The sequence below is a fragment of the Monodon monoceros genome, unplaced genomic scaffold (assembly GCF_005190385.1).
Source record: "Monodon monoceros isolate NGI ecotype Baffin Bay Population unplaced genomic scaffold, NGI_Narwhal_1 Super_Scaffold_12, whole genome shotgun sequence".
Classification (NCBI taxonomy): Eukaryota; Metazoa; Chordata; class Mammalia; order Artiodactyla; family Monodontidae; genus Monodon; species Monodon monoceros.
The window spans coordinates 44,108,246-44,135,189 of NW_021703768.1; the positions used below are offsets into that span (position 1 = coordinate 44,108,246).

General features: G+C 41.0%; 1 protein-coding gene across 1 annotated transcript in view; it reads right to left on the reverse strand.

Annotated features, from left to right (window-relative positions):
* The window catches only part of ANKRD55 (ankyrin repeat domain 55), a 431,120-nt gene extending 415,565 nt beyond the window's left edge, over positions 1–15,555 (reverse strand). The window contains exon 1 of the mRNA XM_029218818.1: positions 15,293–15,555. The gene's annotated coding sequence lies outside the window, so the exon portion shown is untranslated. The remainder of the gene's footprint in view (positions 1–15,292) is intronic.
* Positions 15,556–26,944: the final 11,389 nt, after the last annotated feature.

The window sequence follows — 26,944 nt, forward strand, 5'->3', positions numbered from 1 at the left end:
TGAACCTGTGTCCCCTGCATTGGCAGGCAGGTTCTTAACTACTGCGCCACCAGGGAAGCCCTTAAATTAATATTTAAAGGATATCAGCTGACTTTTCCACAGAAACTCTGCAGGCCAGAAGGGAGTCACATGATATACTTAAAGTGATAAAAAGTAAAAAAACTTACAAACAAGAATACTCTACCTAGCAAGGCTTTCATTCAGATTAGATGGAGAGATCAAAAGTTTTACAGACAAGCAAAAGCTAAAAAAGTTCAACACCACCAAACCAGCTTTACAAGAAATGTCAAAGAAACTTCTCTAAGCAAAAAAGAAAAGGCCACAACTATAAACATGAAAATTACAAAAGGAAATAGCTCATTGGTAAAGGCAAATATACAGGAAAGGTAATAAATTAACCACATACAAAGCTAGTAGGAAGATTAAAAGACAAAAGTAGTAAAATCACCTATATCTTCAATAAGGAGTTAAGAGATACACAAAACAAAAAGATGTAAAATATGATGTAAAAAATAGGGGAGGAGGGGGGTTAAAAATGCAGGGTTGTTAAACTGTGTTTAAAATTAAAAGAACAGCAACTTAAAATAGTCACATATATATAGGGATTGCTATTTATAAATGTCATGGTAACCACAAACCAAAAATCTTTAAGAGATACACACACAAAAATAAGAAAGGAATCCAAACAGAACACTAAAGACAGTCATTAAATCACAATGGAAGAGAACAAAAGAGGAAGAAAGGAACAAAAGAGAATTAAAAATAAACCCAAAAACAATTAGCAAAATGTCAATAAGTATATACCTACTAATAATTTCTTTAAATGTAAATAAACTAAATTCTCCTATCAAAAGAAATAGAGTGACTGAATGGATACAAAAACAAGACCCATATAGAGCTTGCTATAAGAGACTCACTTCAGATCTAAAGACACACACAGACAGAAAGTGAGGGGATGGAAAAAGCTATTCCATGAAAATGGAACTCAAAAGAAAGGCAGGGTAGCAATACTTATATCAGACCAAATAGACTTTAAGACAAAGACTGTAACAAGAGACAAAGAACATTACATCATGATAAAGGGATCAATCCAAGAAGAAGATGTAGCACTTGTAAATATATATGCACCAACTTAGGAGCACCTAAATACATAAAGCAAATATTAACAGACATAAAGGGATAAATTGAAATTAATGCAATAATAGTAGGGGACATTAACACCCCACTTACATCAACAGACAGATCATCCAGACAGAAAATAAATTAGGAAACACTGGCCTAAAATGATACATAAGACCAAGTAGGCTTTACACATATTTATAGAACATTCCATCCAATGGCAGCAGAATACACATTCTTTTGAAGTGCACATGGAATATTCTCCAAGATAGATCATATGCTAGGCCAGAAAACAAGTCTCAGTAAATTTAAGAAAACTGAAATAAAATCAAGCATTTTTTCTGACCACAACTCTATAAGACTAGAAATAAAAAGGAAAAAAAAACTGCAAAAAACACAAACACAAATTTTCTACTAAAATCCAATGGGTCACTGAAGAAAATTTTTTTAATTTGGAGACATGAAAATGAAAACACAATGATCCAGAATCTATAGGATGCAGCAAAAGCAGTTCTAAGAGGGAAGTTCATAGCAGTTTAAGCTTACCTCAGGAAACAAGGAAAATCTCAAACAAACAACTTAACCTTATACCTAAAGGAACTAGAAAAGGAAGAATGAAAAAATCCCAAAGTTAGTAGAAGAAAAGAAATCCTAAAGATTAGAGCAGAAATAAATGAAATAGAGACTAAAAAAACTATAGAAAGGATCAATGAAACTAAAAGCTGGTTCTGTAAAAAGATTTTTAAAAATTTGATAAACCTCTAGCCAGACTCATCAAGAAAAAGAGAGGGCCCAAATCAAAAAAAAATCAGAAAAGAAAAAGGAGAAGTTACAGTCAACACCATAGAAATACAAAGGATCATAAGAGATTACTATGAACAACTATATGCCAATAAAATGGACAACTTAGAAGAAATGGACAAATTCTTAGAAATGTACAATCTCCCAAGACTGAACCAGAAAGAAATAGAAAATATGAACAGACCAATTACCAGTAATGAAGTTTCATCAGTAATTTAAAAACTCTCAACAAACAAAAGTCCAGGACCAGAAGGTTTCACAGGTGAATTCTACCAAACATTTAGAGAAGAGTTAACACCTATCTTTCTCAAACTATTGCAGAGGGAAGAATGCTTCCAAACTCATTCTACAAGACCAGCATCACCTTGATATTAAAACCAGACAAAGATATCAGGAAAAAGGAAATTACAGGCCAATAACACTAATGAACATAGATACAAAAATTCTCAACAAAATATTAGCAAACCAAATTCAACAATATGTTAAAAGGATCATACACCATGATCAAGTGGGATTTATTCCAGTGATGTAAGGATGGTTCAATATTCGCAAATCAATCAATGTCACATGTCACATTAACAAACTGAGGAATAAAAATCTTATGATTATCCCAATAGATGTAAAAAAAGCTTTTGACAAAATTCAACAATCATTTACGATAAAAACTCTCCAGAAAGTGGGTACAGAGGGAACATACCCCAACATAATAAATAAATATACGATAAGCCCACAGCTAACATTACACTCAATGGTGAAAAGCTGAAAACATTTCCTCTAATGTCAGGAGCAAGACAAGGTTGCCCACTCTCACTACTTTTATTCAACACAGTATTGGAAGTCCTAGTCACAACAATCTGACAAGAAAAAGAAATAAAAGGAATCCAAATTAAAAAGGAAAAAGTAAAACTATCACTGTTTGCATATGACATGATACTATACATAATATCCTCAAGACATCACCAAAGAACTACTAGAATTCATCAATGAATTAGGTAAAGTTGCAGAATACAAAATTAATATACAGAAATATGTTGCATTTTTATACACTAACAATGAACTATCAGAAAGAGAAATTAAGAAAATAATGCCATTTACCATGGCATGAAAAAGAATAAAATACCCAAAAATAAATCTAAGGAGGAAAGGAAAAAAAACTTGTACTCAGAAAACTGTAAGGCACTGATGAAAGAAACTGAAGATGACACAAACAGTTGGAAATATATACTATGTTCATGGATTGGAAGAATTAATACTGTTAAAATAACCATACTACCCAAGGAAATCTACAGATTCAGTGCAATTCCTATCAAAATACAAATGACATTTTTCACAGAACAAGAGCAAATAACTCTTTAAAAATTTGTATGGAGACATAAAAGACCTTGAATAGTCAAAGTAATCTTGAGAAAGAAGAATAGAGTTGGAGGGATCATGCTCCATGACTTCAGACTATACTACTAAGCTATGGTAACCAAAACAGGTATGGTTACTGGCACAAAACAGACATATAGATCAATGGAACAGAACAGAGAGCCCAGAAATAAACCCATGCACTTATGGTCAATTAATTTATGGCAAAGGAGGCAAGAATATATAATCAGGAAAAGATAGCCTCTTCACTAAGTGGTGCTAGGAAAACTGGACAGCTATGTGTAAATGTGTTAGAATGTATTCTAACACCATGTACAAAAATAAATTCAAAATGGATCAAAGACCTAAATGTAAGAACTGAAACCATAAAACTAGAGGAAAACATAAGTGGAACACTCTTTGGCATATATTGTAATAATATTTTTTTGGATCCCTCTCCTAAAGCAAAGGAAACAAAAATGAAAATAAACAAATAGGATCTAATTAAACTTAAAAGTTTTGCACAGCAAAGGGAACCATCGACAAAACAAAAGGACATCCTACTGAATTGAAGAAAATATTTGTGAATGATGTGACTGATAAGAGGTTAATGTCCAAAATATATTAACAGCTCATACAACTCCATATCAAAAAAACAAACAAACAAATTAAAAAATGGGCAGAAGACCTGAATAGAAACTTTTCCAAAGACATACAGATGGCCAACAGTCACATGAAAAGATGATTAGTGATGTTGAGCATCAGAGAAATACAAATCAAAACTACAATGAGATATCACCGCACAACTGTCAGAATGACCATAATCAAAAAAGATCACAAATAACAAATGCTGGCAAGAATGTGGAGAAAAGGGAACTCTTGTGCAGTGTTGGTAGGAATGTAAATTGGTGCAGCCAGTATGAAAAACGGTATGGAGCTTCCTCATAAAAACTAAAACTAGAACTACCATATGATCCAGCAATTCCACTCCTAGGTATATATTTGAAGAAAACAAAAACACTAATTTGAAAAGATACATACACCCCAATGTTCATAGCAGTATTATTTACAGTAGCCAAGATCTGGAAGCAACCTAAGTGCCCATCAACAGGTGAACGGATAAGGATGTGACACACACACACGCACACACACACTGGAATACTACTTGACCATAAAATAGAATGGAATTTTGCCATTTGCAACAACATGGGTGGACCTGGAGGGTACTATGCTTAGTGAAATAAGTCAGACAGAAAAAGACAAATACTGTATCACTTACATGTGGAACCTAGAAACTGAAACAAACAAATTAATATAACAAAATAGAAACAAATTCACAGATATAGAGAACAAATTAGTGGTTACCAACGGGGAGAGGGAAGGCAGAAGAAGCAAGATAGGGATAGAAAATTAATAGGTACAAACTACTCTTTGTAAAATAAATAAGCTACAAGGATATATTATACAGTGCAGGGAATATAGCCAAAATTTTAGAATTAGTACAACTTTAGAATTCTATGACTTTCAAGAATAGGCCAAACTGAGGGAACTTCCCTGGTGGTCCAGCGGTTAAGACTCACACTTCCAATGCAGGGGACGCAGGTTCGATCCCTGGTCAGAGAACTAAGATCCCATGTGCCTCGCAGAGCAGCAAAGCAAAGAAAAAAAGAGTATGCAAAACTAGTCCATGGAGATGAAAATAAGAATAAATGTTACCCTGGGCTGGGAAGGTTGGGTGGGAACCTTCTAGGGTGCTAAAAATATTTTAGATCTTGATTTAATGATGGTCACATGGGTATATAAATATGTAAAAAGTCTTTGAGATGTACATTTAAAATGCCTGCAATTTATAATATAGAAATTATATCTCAATACGTGCTGAAAAAATCAAAATAATACTGAAAATGTTTTTCAATATTGAAAATAATTTTTCTAATTAGTCAGAATCTCCGACTCTACTTCCATAGAACCCTCAGAAAAACTTCAACATTGTACCATGTGCTGTTTGTATATCTTCGAAACTTTCCCTCAAAATTCATTTATTCAACTGTTATTTGTGGAGCATTTATTATATCCTCCAAAGAGCAAAACTGTATTAGTGGACCACAGATGGGAAAACAAACAATTTATCCCTAGAGTACACTTGCTCCATGATTGGGTAGCAGCCTGGGCTCCTGAGTGAAATAGGAGGAGAACCAACTCTCAGTCATACATGCAAACTTCTGGTTTAACTAGAAATTCAGGGGTATGCACCTCACCTACAGACAGGTGAGTGTGGAGATGGGAGCTCCTTGCCTCCATTTAATCCCCTGTCCTTTTTCTAATGAGCTTGTCTGACAGAACATGTGGTGGAGGATTGGGAGGGGGGTTCATCTTGACAAACAAAAGGTTGCCAAACCACCTTCAAAGGTGTTGAGACAGGAATCATTTCTTCCCTGCAGAGTACCAAAGAACTGATGGCATCTAGGGTGGTTGTCTAGTTGAGAGTGGGATCAGAGCCAGTGTGGTGGATAAAGCTAGGAAGGTTAGTACGACAGGTTTTCCAAGCACATGGGAACATGGGGTGGGGAGGGGGCTTGGGGTGTTCCCAGAGTCTGTGCCAGCTGAGGGTACCTGGTACCACAGTCTTCAGGAAAATTCTAAATACCTTCCAAGTTTTCTATTCTATGAAAAAAAATTATATCCAGGCTCTGTTGCTAAAGGCACAATCAGCCTATCATTGGTGTTTACCAAGGATTGAACTTATGGGCTCTAAATAAGCCAACAACCAAGCTTCCTTTTTCAGGAATTTCAGGCTTCAATGCAGAGAAGCAGTGTTATGTGTAAAACTTGGGTGAATCCCACTCTAATGTTCTTTGTTCACCGTCTCACAACTTCTAAAGATGATGATATCTTCTCTTACCTCAAACATTTATAACCTTTCACCAAGAAATACCAAACTTTAAAAATATGTACTTATGTCATTATTATAACTATAGATTTTGCTATTTAAGACTTATGAGAAAACACACAGATGCACGCACACACACACACACACACACATTTTCATCAGCTTGTGGTACAAACCCTTAAAAGAATGTACATAGAATACCCTAGAGTTTGTTTTAAAAAAAAAGAGAGAAAAAGAGATTAAATTAAATACATATCAATTTTAAATGAATACTGATTCCTTTAAAACAGTAACTAGGAAGATACTTTTTCCAACAAAAACTCCTCTTTGAAATTATCCCTAGAGCTACTTCATCAGCGGCACATAACGCAGTGACAGATAAAATAAAACTCATTATTTTATAATTACAACTCTCTTTAATTAAGAAAGATGTTGGCGAGCTTACAAAATCAAAGCCACAGAATGATTAAAAAATATCTGCAATTCAAAAGTGTTTTTTTTAAAAAGCATGGTAAGCAATGGCAGCATTACAGAAATACATGACAAGCCTCCCAAGCAATGCTTTAAAGGAGACAAAAGTCACTTTTTCTTTTTCTTTTTTTTTATAATAAGACGTTTTCTGTGAAATTTTTTTTAAAAAGAGAGAATTCCCTGGCGGTCCAGTGGTTGGGACTCAGCGCTTTCACTGCTATGGCCCAGGTTCAATCCCTGGTCAGGGAAGTAAGATCCCAAAAGCTATGTGGCATAGCCAAAAAAAAAAAAAAGGAGAGAGAGAGAGAGAGAGAGAAAACAACCTAATCTCCAATCTCATTATAATGTTATCATTCTTCTTTCAGTTGAATACACACACACATTTATACCCTATATCATCACTCTTTGAATAAGTCGTTTTTATTTTTTAAAGGATAATTTGTAAATTTTTCTTATTAATAAACTAATACAAATTAATTGAAGAGGTCAGAAAACTCAGAGTATAAAGAATAAATTATAACCACTTATTGTCCCACCAGTGAGATTAATTATTTTAAAAACAAGTTTTGTATGTTACCTTAAAAAGGATTAGAATGAAGCTGAGATGGCCCAGACGGTTGAGAAATAACATTCAAGAAAATTTGTATTTACCTTGTAGAAACTGAATACTTGGAGAGAAAATCAAGTTACAGCATTTTGTCTACAAGTCAGATCTCAAGTTACCAACGCAAAACATGTAAGTGCCTTTGGCATTAGGGATTCTTAGCATATCATCTGAGAAGTAGTGCCTTTCCCAGCTCAGAAAGCTGTGTCCCACAGAACAGAGCAAGCCAAGGGCTGTTTGTCTTTCCAGGCAAGTTAACCTGAGTAAAACAGAACAGAAGGTGCTATAAGCTTTCCCCTCTGGACTATAGAATGGGAGCCACTGAAAACTTTCATCCACTAGCCATGGCCAAATTCAACCAATCCTGCCAACACTCCAGAAAAAAAGAACTCTACTCTTCTTAAGGGCACCAAAGTTTACCTGTGAAGGCTGAGGTAAGGAAAAAAGCATTCTTGACAAATACCTTAGAGACTCCTGGAGTCTAAACTTAAGTCTACTCACTAATGATTGTACTTGTGAGCCAACAAAGGTATGTGGTGTCTGAATTCCTCCATCTATATTACCAGAAATCTGTATAATATCAACTGAATGGGCATTTCCTCTCTACCATCTTCCTGCGTCCCTTTGGCCAGGCTGATGCCTCTCCCCGGTGTCTCAGTCACTGAGCTGGGCGCTGACTCTATGGACCTGGAGCAGAATAGGACCCGTCTGGGTTGGAGAAGCAGGCTCGGGAGATATTAGCATATAAAGCAGGCTGAAGTAATAGACTGGATCATGTCCTCAAGGAACAGCACGTAGAGTAAGAAGAGGAAAAGACCAAGACAGAGATCTGAGGAAGCCTTAAAGTCTGGCAGGACAAGGTGACTGACAGAATGTAGGGGACAAGGAACTGGGACATGCACGATGGTACCCATATTTTGAATGCATACTATATTATCATTATTCGTTATAAAGTTCTATTTTATATTGAGTATCTCAATGGCAGGAATTTTGTCTTATCTTTGGGTCTTTCTTAGTGCCCGGCAGGTGCTTAATTGATATCTACACAAAAGAGAATAGAGAAGAAGGAGAAAATGCAAGAGATGGAGTGGGAACTAGGAAGACAGGAAGGAGGAAAGCAGACAAAGAGGCAATATTTCCACAAAGGTTCCAAGTCCACCCTGCTTGTGATAAACTTAGAACACTGGTGACCAAGTCAAGCTCTGAACCAGAAGAGACATAGCGAAAAGCCTGGATATAGAACATTTGAATGCATGTCCTGCAGAACATACTGCTGGAGAAACTCAAGGCCAGCTCCAGGCAATCAGCCCCCAGAGCAAAGATGAGGAGCCCTGCTCCCACTCAGAAAGTACCCAGTGTTTCTAGATCTACAAGAGAAAACAGTGGTAACTTCAGCCAAGTCAAGGTTGCTGAAGGCTTCTTCATGGGTTCCTTCGGCTGTTTAAAGAGGAAAGCAGTACAATAGATCTTAGGAACTCAGTTGGCCCAATACAAGGCACAAAAGACTTGGTAGCAGCCACATAATATGTGTTTATAATAACCTGTTCACACTCTTGTATTGGCTTCCAGGAGATATGACCGTGAGGTGGCAGAATGACGCTGGTTCACATGGCATTCATACTGCATTGATGGTTGGTTCCCCGCAATGATGCCAAATGGCACTTCCCCAAATGACTGTGGTCTGCATCTTTAAAAAAACTCCTATTTATTTTCTCCCAATGCAAGTTTATCTCCATTTGACTTTGTAGGTCCTTGAAGCTAATAAATTATGGAATTGCTTGCCTAGAAAAATATTTTTCATGGAAAGAATCAATTGTAATCTAGAGGAAACACTCACTGTCTGAATTCCAACAAACCTGTTCCATGATATGGTTGAGTTCTTGCACTCTGCCCAAAGCCAAGAGACATACCACGAATAGAAACAGTTCAAGGCCCTTAGTCCAACATGCCTGCACTATATTGCAAATTCAGCCCTCTAATAGGAAGGTGGGGTGAGAGACAGGGAGGGTCAGAAAAATCTTTTTATCTGACCATACTTGGAACTTTTTGTTTAGTCTGGAGAAACCCAAACGATACAGTTCTTAAGATTCTGTACTTTTTCACTTTGGCTGTTTGTGTATGCTACATGCACCAAAAAATCTGTCCAAGCGCAAAACCCATTTCTAGAGCAATTTAAAGTTGGCTCATGCTAAACAATGAATTAAAATAATGTATTGCTTTTCTGTAGTTCCTTTCGAGTACAACATTAAGTCTCCGGGTACTTACAGGAATTTCCTTGACAACACAGTCAGATAATACCCCATTTTCCAAATGAAAAAATATTTGATAAACAGCCTAGAATAAGCCTATTCCTTTTGAGGGAGTCCTCACTACCTGCCCAATTTCCCCCTCCAATTTCCATTCCATTCCTCCCCCTCCCAAGAAGGGCCCTAAACACCACTCATTTCTTTGCAGCATTCATACACACATACACACACAAGCATGGACACCCACTGTATTGACTACATTTTCTTATTTTCTACAATCTTGATGCTCTGGTATTTGGGACACTAATCCTGGAGAGACTGCCCCTTCTAGCATTAGCTAATTCCCAAAGACAGCAAATGACTTCCCTGGAAGCAAGCCTTTAATAAACAAACCAACCAATTCAGAGCCTACACCCCTAACCATCTCCTTTATCAAATTCTCACACACCAAGCCAATATCCCCCCTGCCCAAAATCACCCCAAGGCCAGGTACCAGAAAATTAGGGACCACTCCTACAGCCCAGAGTCTACCTAAATTGTTCAAATTATTCAATGTACCTTCCCTGCCTCATCCATTCCTTCCCAGAAAAAAACCAGTAAAGGCTTTGGGCCATGCTCTGCCCTCCCCTCTCTGCCTCCTGATCAACCCTGTTGCTTCCCTCTCTGTGGCCCTGCATGGCCTGGTGTGCTGTGCCTCATGTTTCTACAGATCTGCAAGTACAAAATTCTTTCTTTGTGACAATCATTTGTGTCTGTCTGTCTTACCATACCTGATTAGAAAAAACCCCAGGTACATTTTTAACACACCCACATTCTGAGAAAATCCAATAATCTAGGTGCTTTAGAATTCACTCACTTTTACTAGGCCACCTAAAAATAGAGGGACAATGATGAAGAATTCTAGTTGAAGGTTCTGATCCCTAGGGAAGAAGGTATCCTCTAAGTCTCAAATCTCATTCTATCTGAAAATAAGAGTCCTTACTTTGAGTATGACGCATGTGAACACAACTGTGCTTTTATGTAACTATTTATGCAATGGGTATACATGTGTTTACGAGCTTCCCCAAACCAGGCATGATAACTCACACTTTTTTGCTTCTGCTATTGCTCCAAGCACAGGGAAAGATCACAATGCATAAACAATATTTGACAGTGATTAAGACATGGCCACTGAAGTTGGCCATGGACCAAGCTGTGGATCTGTCACTTACTACCTTGAGCAACATATTACTTAAGGCTCAATTTCCTCAACTGTAAAACGAGCATAATGATATGACACACCACATAGAGATGCTGAACAATTAAATGAGAATATATGTAATAAATTTAGCAAAATTCCTAGAAAATAGTAAGCCTTCAATAAATATTTTCTACTATCATCATTGTGATGGGTGCTTTAGAGTGATAGTTAAATAGCATTTAAGACAAAGTCTCTTCTTTTTTTTTTTTTTCCTGTGGTACGCAGGCCTCTCACTTTTGTGGCCTCTCTCATTGCAGAGCACAGGCTCTGGATGCGCAGGCTCAGCGGCCATGGCTCACGGGCCCAGCCACTCTATGGCATGTGGGATCTTCCCAGACCAGGGCACGAACCCGCGTCCCCTGCATCGGCAGGTGGACTCTCAACCACTGCGCCACCAGGGAAGCCCCAAAGTCTCTTCTTGTTATGGTAAAAGAGCTTGTACCTATCCATCAGTTTAATTAGAAAAAAACAAAACAGAAAGGGAACATTTATTAAGCACCTTATGTAAGCCAGACTCTGAGCTAGACCCTTTACGTTATTTATTTTATCTAATCCTCACAACAACCCTGTGAAGTAATACCATATCTGTTTTACAGATGATGTGACTGAGGCTCAGAGAGACCAATATCCTCAAGATAACCCAACTTGTAAGTAGCACAGTCTGGATTTGGCCAAAAATCTGCCCAGCTCCCAAGCCTACTGGTCCTTGTTGCTTCCTGAGTAGAACTTGAATCCAACATCCTTGGGAAGTTCAACTATTACAGGGATTCCTGGGAACTGGTAGAAAACAGAGATGATACAGTGATGTGCTCCTTAGCAAAGGGAAAATATCCAGGATTGCCACTGCAAACCAAGAACACAGAACAGAGACACAAGCACTGAGGGAAAGTATGAAAAGACAGAAGTAGATGAAACAGGAACTGACAGAATTTAGAAAAGAAGTGGAAGAAAAAAATTATAGCATCACAAGAATGAAGTTCACATTGAATGTACGTTAAGGAGATGAGTCCCTGATGCAAATACAGTAAAATAAATGGAGGATGTGGTAAGAAAAGTGAGTAAAACAAAATGGAAATAAGCAAATGGTTAAAAAAAAAAAGTTTAGAAAAGAAAGATGATGAATATGGAAGAGATTAAGGGAGAAGAAGAGAACCTGAAGAAGAGAACCCAAATAATGAAACAGTAAAATATTTCAAGATACAATTGAAAGTGACTTCTGCTCAGGTGGCAGCCCCCCAAGACAAGGCAGTCCTTGCAAGGAGGTCTGCCATTCTCTAGAGAGTTATATCAAACACAACTCTTCAAATCTAGCCCCATCAGCCAATCCTAGGAGTGCAACGTTTTGAATAATAAAATTGATTCTTTGGATATAAAAGCTATATATTTTCCCCAAAGAAAGGAAATATTTAAATTTACAAATTAAAAGGTACATCTTGTCCCTAGGAAAAAAATATCACAGCACAATTGTTCGACTACAAAGATAAGAAAAAAAAAGAATCATTTTAGTATCATGAAAAAAAACTATCAAGTCACTTACAGAAGGTGAAAACAAAAAATCAGTGCTAGAAAACAGTAAAGCAAGGCCAACAAAGTCCTCAAGAACAAGGTGTGACCTAAGAATTTTATTATCCACCAATAGAAATGTAAAAACAATGGGTAAACTTTCTGAAAATGTAAGAGGTCAGTAGCTACAGCTTTTCATTTGTGGAAGCTACAAGAAACAAATATTACCCAACCAAAAGAACAGAAAGTCCTCATTAAAGAATAGCTGGTTATTTGTGTATTTGATCCAATTAACTGAAGGAGAACAACTAGAAAAAATGTGGGTACTTATTTACACAATAGAAGGTATATATGATTAATAACATTTTTAAGGTGAAGAAGAAAATATGTGTGATGACTTAACACTGAGTTTTGCTCTTTTTATCCAGAGTTAAAGACCCCAACCAAGAGTCCAAGGGATGGACCCTGGAAGCCAGGACCTGAGGGGAGAGTTGTAGGTAGCCCTTTCCCAGCAGGCTTCGGCCAAGACAAGAGAACTGTGGTTGGAGGGGCCTTATCAGTATTTGGATAATTGCTGTCTTAGGTTAGTTCCTGAGAAGCAGACCCTGAAATGAGGGTTCCTGTGCAAGTTAGTGATTTCTTAAGGAAGTGTACTCAGAAAATCTGGTAAGAGGTTAGGGGAAACATAACAGGGAGGGAGAAGCCAAGGGAGGATGAGATTTCCAGCACAGTTCTAGCTTCAGGCTGACCCCACAGGGAGCTCTAGAATATAAATTATATCTCGGAGTTTGTCCACTTTGCAGCAAGGGGGCTAGACTTTCATTATCCCATTCCATTGAGGCGTTGGCTCTCTGGCAAAGGGGAACGATATAAAGCCCCAGATTTCCAGGCACACCCAGATCTCTACACCCATGGGTGAAGAGGCTTCAGCAGCCCAAGGGTGTTTCTCGAAGGAAAGCTGCAGGTGCAGTCCACCCAGCCCACCAACCCTGGAAGAGTCAGATAGCAGGGTGAGTGCAGAAGAGCAGCAGAAGAGCAGGGCTGGGAGCTGGTGGAGAGGCAGGCTGAGCCTCTGGGCACATGCGAGCCCCAGCCAGGCCCCAGCCAGAGAAGGGGAGATGTTTTTATTGCCAAGAGAGACTGATGTTTTGATTCTATATAAGTCCAGACTTTTTAATGAAAGTGAGGCATCTGTTAATACCAGAAAGTGACTAGAAAAACTAAGGGATTTACCAGAGAATTCATCCATGGGCAGGCAAGAAAACAACAGAGTAAATTTCAAGAGTCCTGGAATGAGCAGAAATAAAGTTACTTTCTGTTTATACCCTATAAACTCCAACTCATTCAACAAACTGCTTACAAATATGTGCTACCCACCCCATAAATACGCTTACATTCACACAGATTATCTCAGGAAAGACATGCAACAAAACAGTAACAGCAGTTGCCCCTGGGGAAGGGAACCAGGTGGCTTTGAGGCAGGAGAGAAGACTTAATTTACGCCTTTAAATTCTGACTATAAACATGCATCTTTAAGAAATAAAATCGTTTAAAGTCTTTTAACTAGTAAGGAAAATAAAGCGAATAGAAAATCAAATAGGAAGGTAAGTTGGAGCCAGGCAAGAGTTAGTTTGGAAAACATATAATATAAATCTTATCGACTTGCTATGGAAGAGAAAACAAATCAGGCTCTGAGTTCTTGGCTACCAGTATGAAGAAAGTAACACCACTATTCCCAGCATCCATCAGATGAAAACAAACCATTTGTTCAGGAAAAACAAAGCTATTCCTAGAACTAAGATTAGAATTAAATTTCTCCTGTGGGTCCTCTCTTTTGGATCCTATAAAGGAGTGAACATTTTCACTAGCCTCACTATTATAAACACAGGGGCAAACTTAATAGAGTTGCCAATCTTATGATGTTTGTTATTATCAGCAATAAGAGCTAAAGGTGATACTGACCAGGATTATTATTGGTTTCATAGGCGAAGTAATGAAATCACAGCAATTATTTGGCTTCAGTAGGAGAGATGGGAAGAAAATTAAGGGGTCTACAGCACATTAGGTTGCTGCTGCTTGAAATTCACTTAATCTTCTGAGTCAGATGCAACCAACTGTGTGCCAGGGATTAAATGTCACCAGTGTTTGTCTTCAGATAATATCTGAGCTTTATGGCCTATTCAGTATGCAATGAATGAACGGTATGAATTCAATGAATGAATGACACAGAATGTTCACCTAAATATTTTCACTGCAACTCAAAGTAAATGTGAATCACTTACCACTACACACCTATTAGAGTGGATAAAATTAGAAAGACTGACCATACCAAGTGTTAGCAAGATTGTGGAGCAACTAAAACTCTCATACACTGCGGGTGAGAATGTAAAATGGTGCAACCACTTCAGAAAGTAGTTTGACATTTTCTTAAAAAGTTATATCAACACATACACCTACTGTATGATCTAGCCATTCTACTCCTAAGTATTTTACCCAAGAGAAAAGGGAAACTATGTCCATACAAGACTCGTACACAAATAGTAGCAGCTTCATCTGTAATAGCCAAAAACTGGGAGCAACGCAAATGTCAAATCAACAGCTGAATGGATAAACGAATTGCGGTAGAGACACAATAGAGTCCTACTTAACAGTAAGAAGAAATGAACTCTTGATACGTGCAACATCGGTGGTTAAGTGGTTCTTATGTGGAAGGCACTTTACACTGTTTCATTTTAGCCTCACAGGCACCCTATAAGGTAAATACTATTCTGCTTTTAGAGCTGAGAAAACCGAAGCTTAGAGGTGAGCAACTCATCTGGGTTCACTCAGCTGGTGAGTGGCAGAGGCAGGACACAGACCAAGCCAGTCTGATGGAGAGTCCTCACACACACTTTGTTCAACAGGGAATGCTCTGGGCTCCTTAGACCCACCAGCCTCTTCAAGGTGAGGCAGTACCATCCAGGAGATGACCTCCAAAAATAAGAAGGGGTTCCGAGTTGGTGGGGAGAGGGTAAATTTAAAGGAGGAGGAAACTTTTTCCTTTTTCAGATAATGCCCAGATGACTCACCCTTTCTTGTCACTCTGCTCCAAATCCTCAGGTCTTAATCTTGATATGTCAGATTTGGGGACCCACTGGAATGCTCTCCAGGGAGGCTGCCCTTCTGTCTCAAGGCACAGGGCTGTACCACCAGCAGCTCCACCTGGGCACCTATACCAAAGCAAGCAGCAATTTGGTATTCTGTTACTGTTTACTTCTGCCTTAATTGCAAGGTGGGGGAAAGAGTGCCTAAGGTTTGCCAAAAACTGGGTGATTTTTTTTTTTTTTTTTTAAGTTCCTTCCTTTCTTTCTAGTTGTTCAAGTCTGTTGGGAAAGGCAAGAGGAACGATTTTGGAACTGAACTTGCTGCTGAGTTGCCAGGGTTTAGAGATCTCTGCAAAGGTCATTGTTTTCTGTAAAGGTCATTGTCTTTTCATGAAAACCCCGGCAAAGCATGCCAATGGAGGAAAGCCACCAGCTTGCCAAACGTCCGGTGTCCCAGTCACCTGCTCTTCCTGCCCTAGGAAGGATGTGGACGATCTCTGGAGTAAAGACATCAGATCGGTTTTGTTCCTTTCTTGCTCTTAACTCAGCTGCAAAATGCATGAACAAAGCACACACAGGACTATTCTCAGAGCCCTGTGCCGCCTCCTCGTTAAACGCCAGCAGCTGCTGGGTGTTGCACAGAGCAAGATAAGCAACATGACATTTGCAGCCATTTACATCCTGAGTGTAGATCACTGTGCTCTCAGCGGAATTTCTGAGGTTTCAAGCCCTGAAGAATACCCCACTAGTGAAAATGCGCAGAGGGGGTGAGGTCTGGGCAGGGGGTCCTGGGTGGGGTGAGGGGCTCGCAGCAGGAGTGGCCAGCAGAATCAAGCAACCAAATCACGAGTTACTTGCTCTTGGGAAAAGCAGCTCTGCTGACAAGAGAATTAGGGCAGGATGATTTTGGCAAGCCGCGTGTTGTGTTAGCTGCACAAACTTTTTCTTTCCTCTTAGGCAGCCTCTTAATAATTGGGTGGGAGCTTCTTTTCACATTTCGTGAAGAGGCAATTCCTGTCAGATGTTTTTCAGAGGGGTTTCACCTCACGTTTGCCAAGCACACACAATTCCAGATGCAACTCTGAGTCTATTCAGTTTGAGAAGATTAGAGTTCGCAGCCATTGGCAGGATTTTTACTTTCCTGCTGGCCTCATAGTTCCTCATATTACTTTACTCTTATCTCTACATCAAGTCTTAATGAAAAATATGAGGGAGAGGAAAGGACCCAGAGAGTCACTGGGGCAACTGGCATCTCACTGGAAGCTGCCAAACTATGTGAGTCCTAATTGGAGACATTTCCCTTCTCCCAGTAGGTGCCTCTAATTTACCTCTTTACGGGCAGATATTAATTTTCATTCCTATGTGAGGCTTGTGGGAGGAAATTATTTCAATTTACTTCCCTTCCATCTTCCTGCCTGTTCCAATAACCTCTATGTCTCAGTATTGCAACTGCAATAATCCAGGCAAGAGATAATGGTGCTGGGCCAAGGTGGTAACAGTGGAGGTGGCAGGAGGAGAGTTTCTGGATATGAGTAGAGAGAGCTGCAAGATGGGGTTGGCTGAATGCTCTTGGTCTTGAAACTTCTGGTAAGGGAGTGGTCGCAGTAGTAAGCTCAGAGAGGCAGAAATGCATCTTAAATTCTGGCCCTTAGGCAAGGAGCAAAGGTCCCATTTATTGAGTACCTGCTGTGTGCCAGGTGCGAAACTTCCTCCTCACAAGTCTTTGTAGTAGGTTTGACTATTTCCACCTCACAGAACCTGTGTCTGTCGGACCCTAGAGGCTGTCACCCTGAGCCCCTTACGAGGGACAGCCCCTGGGGGTATGGGATGCACAGCAGAGTGGCTCGGGGAGGATCCATGAGCACCAGAGTGAGGGGGCCCCGACACCCTCCCTTCGGCCGCAGCTTCTCAGCAGAGCTCCAGGGTGGAGCTGCAAGACCTGGGTCTGACCCCGCACTAAGCTTCCTCAACGGGATGCAGGATGCAACTGCTGCAGCTGCAGCTGCCAGAGGCAGGAAAGCCAAGCAGGGAAAGGCAGGAGATCCCGCTGACCCTTCCAAACCCCGGACCCAGCTTTCCGGTGCTGACAGGGAGGGCACCACCCAGGCACTGCCAGCAACCCCCGTAGGCAAAGCCCCTGAATTCACGTTTTGGTCTCCACAGCCGGAAACCTTCAGCTAGCCATCCTGGAGGAGTTCCGAGGTCTCTGTCTCCAGGCTGGCCAGGACTGCTGGAGGAAATGGGCCCCTTCAACCCCAGCGCACCTGCACTGGGCGTAGTCTATTTCTCCTCTGGCTACCAGAGCAACGGAAACAACAGTGGCCGCCGAAACCCCCTTAACACCACAGCCCAGGCTGACCCTGACCAATGGAAGCCAGACTTTGCATCTTGGTTTCTCCCCTTTTTTTCCCACATACCTAAAAGTATCTTCTCTGAAACCAAGAACTTACCCAATCCTCATACTGAACTGAAACTGTTCTCAAAGCCTGATCCGCTGAGCTCTTCCTGGCATGCCTGGGTTTCACTGATTCCCAGACTCCAGGGACAGGGTGGGAAGCCTGCTTTCAGGCTTGCAGCAGAATATCCATCTGGGGGAGCGTGCCCTGGAGGCTCCTCTTTGGAACCGCTGTGCAAGCTGCTTTACTCCAAACCCAGGTGAAGTGTGCAGCTTCCCAAGGTGTGGCCACAGCAACTGACCCCCAGAGTTTGTACCCCAACACATGTGGGTCTGACTACTGCCCTAACAAATCCCATCCCATGAGAGGGCACTTTCACAGAAAATGCCTCCTCACAAGTAAGTCCAGCCCTTCTTGAGAGCACTAGTGTCCTCATTCCACATAAGAAAGGACCCACTTTGAGAGGACAAATGATATATAATAATTTATGACACCAACTGACTTCTGTGAAAGTGACTGGGAAATGACAACTTGTCCTGCCTGTTAATTCACAAATGGACATGACGAGCCCAAGACACACTTGCACTGAAGCAGAGTGTACGGCCCCAGCCTTGAAACCTGTGTGTAAGGGGTGTGACGGGCTCACGTGTCCTCTCTCAGGCTGCAGCAAGAGGATGGAGACAGGACGCCAGGGTCCTTCCCCCCTGTTCTGTTAGCATCCACCACAAGAATTACCCTGGACAGGGAGGCGGAAAAGCACTGCTGTGCTATTTCTTTAGTTCTCTCTGAAATCCCGCAAGTTAGACAGAGCACTTCCCACACGTTACAAATAAGAAAATCCAAATTCAGAGAGGTCAAGTGACTTGTCTGAGCTCATACAGCAGGCACATAGCAGAACCAGGACTTGAATCCAGATTTCCTATTCCACATTATTCTCCAGTGGCTTATTGAAAGGCTTACATAAAGGGCTCTGTTCCTTGGTTATTCCATGCAATAAACCAGGGCATATACACCAAGCCTTATCTTTTCAATTCTATTTTTAGCTCTCATTATAATGTACTCTGCACTTTAATAGGTACTTGAATGGGTGACAAAATGAGAGATTTTTACAGAAGATCAACTTTCAGTTTCTAGTCTGCTCACAAATTTTTTCAGAGAGCAGCTCCCATACACAAAACACTTTGGATACTACAATACTATATGATACATACTTCCTCTACTCATCAAACTTGCAATGGGGCTGGGAAGATAAGACATGGACCCAAATAACCACCATACCAAAGCAGATACAATCTGTGTGTGCCCCAAGAATGGTGCCCTGCAGAGTATTGGGAGGTCCAAGGGCGTGAGACATAACTTCTGTTTGACATAATCAAGGAAGGCTTCCTGGAGGGGGTGACTTTGAAGCTGAGCTTTAACTGTCACATGGGATTTTAGTAGACAGAAGGTGATGATTTTAGCTTTTAAAAAATCTGATTGGACCTTGTATTTAAATTTTTATGCCCCCCAAATTTGCTCTAAGTAAAATAAGAATATTTCCCATATGATTCTGCAGCATGTCCTTTGACAAGGAGCATCTCCCAGAAGAGAAAAAGGGCAGTGTCCAGAGAAATGAAACCCAGCAGCTCAATTCATCTGACTCTATCTATCCTAAGTCCATGCAGAAATGGGTGGCAGGTCTCCCGGTACACTGTGCCACCCTCTCTTCCCTCACTGTGGTTCCTGCCCACCTGCAGCAGCCAGCAACAAGCTTGGCACTGTTGTGGCAGGGAAGGGCAGGGGGGGTTGTCCTTTGTTCATCCCTATTTCTCATTCTCCGTTCAGAAATCAGCAGGACACTTATTTCCCAAGATAGAGGAAGACAGGTCTTGTGCAAACAGGTGGTTCCAGGAACACTTCCCGCAAGAACAGGGTTTTTCTTCTACTATAGCCTTGAAACTCTGACCCTTTTTTTTCATTGCTCTCCTGTATCTTTCTTTAATAGAGCAGATGACCAATGAATCCACAAAAGCAGTGTGCTACACTGCGGGAAATCTCAGGTTACTAACCAAGCATAGGATGTGTCTGGCTTGTACTTAGTTCTCCCTGCTAGAAGAGCACTTCTCCCTCTCTCCATTCAACCTAGTTACCTCCTACCCCGCCCTTGAAACCCCATTCAAAGGGCACCCCTTCAGGGAAACCATTTCCCCTCCACACATCTATATCGAGGCCAGGCTTCCCTGTTACATATTCTCATTCTAGTTCTCCTTCCTAGTTTGTGGTTACTTTAGTGGGTATCTCCTATAGCAGACCTTAACTTCATGAAGGCAGGTATCACCTAGGATTATCGTCATGTCTCACACATAGAAGGTGCTCTGTAAATAATTGTGGACCAAATGTCCTGATGTAGTGATAAATAGAGTCAGACAGCCCTTCGCTGGAATGCTAGTCCAACACTTACTATTTCAACAATTAATTATACTCCCCATATCTCAGCTTCGCCTTCTGCAAAATGAGGATAACAACGTCTATTTCACAAGATTACGATGAGAAAAATATAGATAAGAGCATCTACCTGGCACCTGTGAATGCTCACTCAGTAATATTCATTTCTTCACCTGCCTTGTCACCTAACCGGCTCACCAGGGTGCCTTTGACCTTGACCCTCAAGCCACACAAACCTTCCTTCACAAACTCCAAAGTTCACCCTAGAATTCAGATTAAAAATGCTCTCTGGGGCTATCTGAAGCTGAGTTGAAAACTTCCATTCATCCTCTATGTCTGTCAGGATTCTAAGCTGCAAGCAACAGAAATCAACTCTTGTTCATTTAAGCAGAAAAGGAAGCTACGAAAAGCAAATGGGAAGCTTGGAGTTCCTAGGATGATGCGGAACCAGGCTCAGGCTCTCCACGAAGAACAATGCCCCAAACTGGGCCACTGGGCTGGTCCAGTGAGGCACTGCTGCCACCCACACAGGGCACAGACCCTGAAACTGGTACTATGTATGTGGCCAGCACTGGACATTAGCTACAGAATCACAGTCTCTGTTGCCTCTAGAAACTAAACGTTCTGTAATTGTTTTCCCATCCTCATCAGAATGGAGTCCACCAGGTGCCTGTTTTTGCTCTGAGTGGAAGTCTAGGACAGGAACTTCTGATCGGGGGAGCACAGGTCAATGTGCCTGGAATCTAGCTGCAAAATAGGCTAAGAAAGCATGATGTGTCATGTTCAGCTTCTCTATGAGAGAATACTCTGTCTTGTCAGGTCGAGAATTCCCCCCAAAAGGAGACGGGCTCAATCTCTGAACATAAAAAATGACAATTGCCTGGAATCTGCCCACCATCTGTATTCTGGATTTCTCCATACTCTACCCTAGCTAGCCTCGTGGATTAAGCCCCCTGACTAACTGCTCCCCACAAACAAGCATTTTCTAGTTTTCTCCTTCTTGCCACACATCCCTGTTGATCTAAAATACTTCCATTTTCTTAACTCCTTCCTCATCCATTTATATCAGTCTTCTCTCTCCAAAGTCATAGGCCCAGCATTCTACATGCATGGAAGCCACAGTCAATCCATCCCCCAGCTCAATTCATCTCTATTTCTAAAGTTTAATTTATTTTAGAGTTACTCTTAGTCTATAGGGGATAAGGGCAATTTCACGTTTACATAGTATTTTAGGCAAGAGTTCCTCCTCTCGTGTGGTCACCTATGACAATGTCTGAAACAGCCAGTCTTGGTCAACATTATGCTCTTAATATGGTCCTCAAAAAAGTATTCTTTGGGCCAATGAATTTGAGAAAAATTCCCCTATGAAAGTCACAAGCACACTAGCCTATTAAAGGCTCCAAGAAGTCATGAAATAAAGAAATCTGTTGAACTTTTCCACCCAATACTTCTGAAGTTTATTTGACTACTGCCACGTTTTTACTGTTATCCTCACAACATCTCTTCACATCTATAATATGCTGCAATAGAGATTCCTTGAGATCTACTCAGAAGATTCTGCAAGCTTCCTTTTTCTTGTCTGTCCTGCCTCCCTAAATAAAATTATCCCAAAGTAAGTGAATCTTGACTGAGCTTAGAGAAGGGGAATAAGGACGATGCAGGGAGGCATAACACTTGCTGCTCAGAGTGTGGTCCTTGGACCAGCGGTACCAGCATCACCTGGGAGGTCTGGGAAATGAAGATCTCAGGCCCCATCCCAGGCCCAGGAAAACAGAATCTGCATTTTAACAAGATCCCCAGGTGATTCCTTTGCACAGTAAACCCTGACCGATATTGGCATAGGTAACTTCTACACCTGCAAACTCCAATTCCAAGTAATGAACATTTAAGGAATTCCACTACCACCCAGATTCCCTCACGTAGATTAATGTGTCTATACCCCCAGGGGATCTGGTTCCTCCCTTTAGCATTTTACAGAGCTCAGCATTCTTTCACAGGGATTGCCTACACCCTTTGGGATTCCGGGACTTTAAGGAAAACAACATTTTGTGGTTTGGCCACAGAGAAACTGAGCTGCCTTCTATGATCTTCTTTAAAATATCCTGTGAGAGGCCCTGGCCCCCAGCACTGAGGGGTGTGCCATCCACACCACTGTCTCCGAGGGTTGCTATTGTAGCTAGCTGCACACCACATGACATTTAGAAATTCAATTCTGCAGAGCACAAAAGGAATTATAAAAAGGTACTACACTAGTATTCTGCAAAAACTAGAGTCTCTCAACCACCAGCAGGTGTGTTAAGATATGGTGGATTTTTTAAAAATGTAAACTATAAACAGAACCAGTTTTGGCATCTGGACCTTAGACTGCCTCACACCTCATTCACCTGCCTTAAGTTACAAAAGGTCTTACTACTTCCCATAAGTCCCTGCTTTCCAAAGCAGGATTCCAAGGGATTTAGAGTAAGGCAGACCTGGGTTCAAACACTGGCTCTGCTACTTACCAGTTCAGTGGCCTAAGCATTTTGCTTTACCTCCCTCAGCTGTGGATTCCTCCCTATAAAGTGAAGCCATGAAGACAAGCTTCATGGAGCTGTGTAATGAGAACTCCATCAGGTAAGTGTGGAAAGCACCAGCACAGTGGCTTGCTTGTGTCAAGGGCTCCAACCGCACTGGACCCACACACGCCCTCTCTCCAAGCCCACTCACAAGTGTCAACCCAAAGCTTCCCTGCCCGCAGTCCTCCAGCCTGAGGGGACCACCCTCCTAACTCCACAAGCTGTGGAAATGACAGCGTGGATCCTCCCCCACTCCTCAAACGCCCCGCCTTCCTTTACCCTCCCGCTTACCACAGACCACAAACTCTACAAGCTGCCTAGAGCTTCAGCAAATTTCTCTCTTCACCTTCCCAGCAGCCTGCGGGGCCTCTCCAACCTGTGAAGGGCTTGGGGAAGGAGGCAGATGAAGGGACCTTGGGAGGAAATGGGAGAGGAAGGGCTGGAGGATTCACTCCTCCAGAGACCTACAATCTGGAGTCTATCCCCACTGCTTCTGAGGATAAGGAAGGAAAAGGAAAATTCTGCATGCTTTCCTCTTAAGTCATGGGAATAAGGTAAATAATGAACCTGCTTTCTTCTGTTTAAACTTGAGGCTGGTAGAAGTGGATTCTACTAACCAATTCTCATACATGAATACAGATTCCATCTTTGGGGGGGGCGGTCATATTACGATTTATAATAAATATATATTCGATCTTCTTCCGCTGTTCCTGGCACAAAGTTCCTAAAACGTTTCAAATCTCCTAAGTGATGAGAGCTTAAATGATATCTTTTGTTATGTTACCGAGGTGATTCAGTAAGGACCTCACCTAAGGATGGGGGCTGGTTGCCAGGAGAACCAACCAAGTGATTAGAGGGTTGAAACTTTCAGCTCTACCCTCCCTGACCTCCAGGAAATTTAAAGTTTAATTTATTTTAGAGTTACTCTAAAGGGGTGGACTCTTGAGGCAGGAACAATCAACTCACATGCCTATATACCCACGGATCCACATGGCCCTACAAGAAGCCTACAATTGTGTTCTAGGGCTCACAAGGCCTGCGAGGTAAACTTGTCTTGTTCTTTATGGCCACACTCATTAACCTTCAACCATCATAACATGGATGTGCTGGAAAATGCAATGATAACCGATTGTGCAACATCAGTGAAATGGAATCATGGGATGAAAAAAAGAGGAGGGAAGAGGAAGGGGTATTTTACAACTTCTGTAGGAATCAGGACCAGTAAGATGTGTGGAGTTTCAGGCTTGAGGAAGGGATGGAAAAAAGTAGAGACAGGTTAACAACAAAAACTGGCCTCTGGCTTTTACTGAATAAATTCAAATGTGTTCTTAAAGCCCTCTGACTTTCTGAATATTTCTGACAATTTATGATTAGAGTGTTTGATGAAGTAGTTTAGATTAAGCAGAAGAATGTCTATACCAGAACATTTTTATCAGATTTTTAAAAATGCACCCAAAGCTTGTGTTGCAACATATTAAAATTGGCATATTTATTTATAATGTGAAAGCAGACCAGCTCAATCTGTGTCACCAACAGTCTGCCTCCAGCTGTGCTTCTCTGCCCCCATTTTGCCACTTTGACAACAGCTAGAAAAATTACAGTAGTGCATTAGCAGGGTTCTACTTCCAAATCCTGCAGTGAGAGAGACAGCTGAACTTCACAGAAATATGGGAAAAGATGGAAAATTCCCTTTTAGAAAGGCTGATGATGGTTTCTAACTTTTTCAGGAGTTTATTTACATGGGAAGAAAGACTTTAAGGCATTAAAAAAACCTCAGTGGTACTTATCCAAATTTTATCTTCCATCTGCATTCACATATCTTCCACTTTAAAATCCTCTCCTAAAATTTCCAAAAGAAAATCTAATCTCCGATTCTGCTTCACCCCCACTGGAAGAAAAAGCAGGCTTCTAGGGCAACAGCCTTGAAAGGCCCCTGACTTGGATAAGAGGAAATAAACAACATAGAGTAACCTATACCATTTATATGGCCCTTCTCCTTTATGAAGTCCTCTAACTTACATCATCTGAAGCCTCTGAAGAGGTATGAACTGTGTTTAATTAAAGCCTGGGTGATGGAAGTGAATAGAAAGTTATTTTGAGGTTGTTCACACATCTTCAGCCCCTGTTATCAAGCTTTCAGAGCTCTATTCTAAAAAGTAAGGGGGTGGTAGGAGACAATGTCTCTTCTCTAGCAGCTGCCAGAGATTACTGCCATCAGAGTAATTATCACCAGATAATTGTCCCCTTTCTTCCTTGCTGATGGGGCAGAATGGGAACAGAGACTCATCTGAAATAGATTTTATACTTCCTGAATACAAGCTGGATAGCTCAGGTCAGTGGGCACCCACTGAAGGATTTCCACATCATGCCTTAGAGGAAATTAAAATTCGTCTCATACAAAAGGAAAAACCATCAAATGTCACCTACTTGAGGTTAACCAGATTTCTTGAAGTTGAGCAATTGTGGTTTCAGACTGGAGTAAGTGCCTACTTTAGCCTAAAAATCCTCTGCTGCGAATGATTTCTGAAGATGGTAACAAGAGGAGCATTTTCTGGTGCCCTGAACTTTGAGGCAAGCACCTGGCTTACCTCTGTAGTGGTATTGGTGAAAAGACAGCACTAACAACCCCTACCCCTCCCTGTCTTTATGATATTCACAGGGAGGTTATTAAAATTGTTTACTTGGCTGGTCTCTGGAGCAGTCACGAAGTCCAAATTCTTTAAGGGAGTCCTCAAAGTTGTCACAGGACTGAAGATAAGATAGGCTACAGCTTGAGCGGACAGTTCTGCAAATTCGATAGTGTTACTTTCAGGCTCCCGTCTACCCAGGAATGCCCTAGACTGCTGGGTGATGAAATGTTCCATACAAACAAATATTTATGGGCAATTCAATGCAGGTTGGTGGGCAAGAACAAAGTAGAACAGATTATCATCAGAATCTTTACAGTCTGGTAATGTGAAGGTGGGAAGGTGGCCATCTCTTTATTCTCTCTCATTGATGGGCTTTAATCTCACTCAATAAACCTGCACTATTGCCTGATTATACCAGACAATGTGCTGGGGCTAGGGGTAGGGAGGACCCTGAGGGAAGCAAGATAATCTCTCTGCCCACAGTGGGCTCACAGCGCTGTTTCTCATTCTTTTCTAAAGGAGGTGGAATGGCAATAAGACTTCTGAATTAGCAGAGTCACAAGATCAGAGTTCGAGATTTGGTTTCACCACTTGCTAGCTATTGACCTTGGGCAGGTCACTGACCTTTTCCTGCCTCAGGTTCTTCCTCTGTAAATTAAAGGTAATGATACTCTGGCAACCTACCTCACAGAATTCTTGTGAAGAGCAAATGAAATTAAATATGAAAAATCTTTGCAAAGCATTATGCAAACGTCAGCATTATTATAATCATGGGTCACAGTGAAAGAGCTATTAGATTCCTAAAAACAATGCCACCTTCTACACGGACAGTAACCCCCCAGCAGCTCCTATTTTGTAAATCCCCTAAAGTCAACACATGGGAAAAGTAAGTCTGCTTTCCTTCAAAGGCAAGGGTGTATCGTAAGTATTTGTATTTATGTTTGTGTTTCAAAACCTAGTGTCAAGAGTAAAGTAGGTGCTCAGAAAATATTGAAAAAGCAAAAGTGCTGTGTGGCTCCATAGTTAGATTAGACAAAAGGAACTAAAGAGGCCACTCTGGCCGCTACTGGTAGGAAAACGGGGCCCAGAGCCATACATCTTAATGGTCATAATTGGTCAACTTGTCTTCTTATATAATCATGTAAATATGTCAGTAGTAATAGTAAATTTGAAATTGTTTACTGTAGACCAACCATAAGGTAAGGGGTTCTTCCCCTCCTCTCTCACCATAACAAGACTCCTTGCTAGGAGCTTTGGTTGCTGCTTATCTTTCACCTAGATTGTAAAATCATAGTCTGTAGCCTATAGAAAGGGTTTGAGAAAAGTACAGAACCATGAATTCTTAGATAATTGGAAGCCAATTTCATAGGTATAAAGTTTAAGTAGGAAAAGGATTCAGTGTCAGAGTCTAGCTGGCCTAGAATAAAATTCCCTGCATGTAACTGTGAAACATATACCTCTAGTTGGGGGATTGAGCTCAATAGACCAAGTGCTCCTTATAATAAGTCTGTCCACCCTTCTACGGCCAACAGCCCAGTTACATGTGTGAGAGGATCAAGCATGCCCTGCCATTTTAGCACTAAAATTTATGACAGCATCTGAGCAGAACTCCCAAAGTGCAGAAACCCAGAG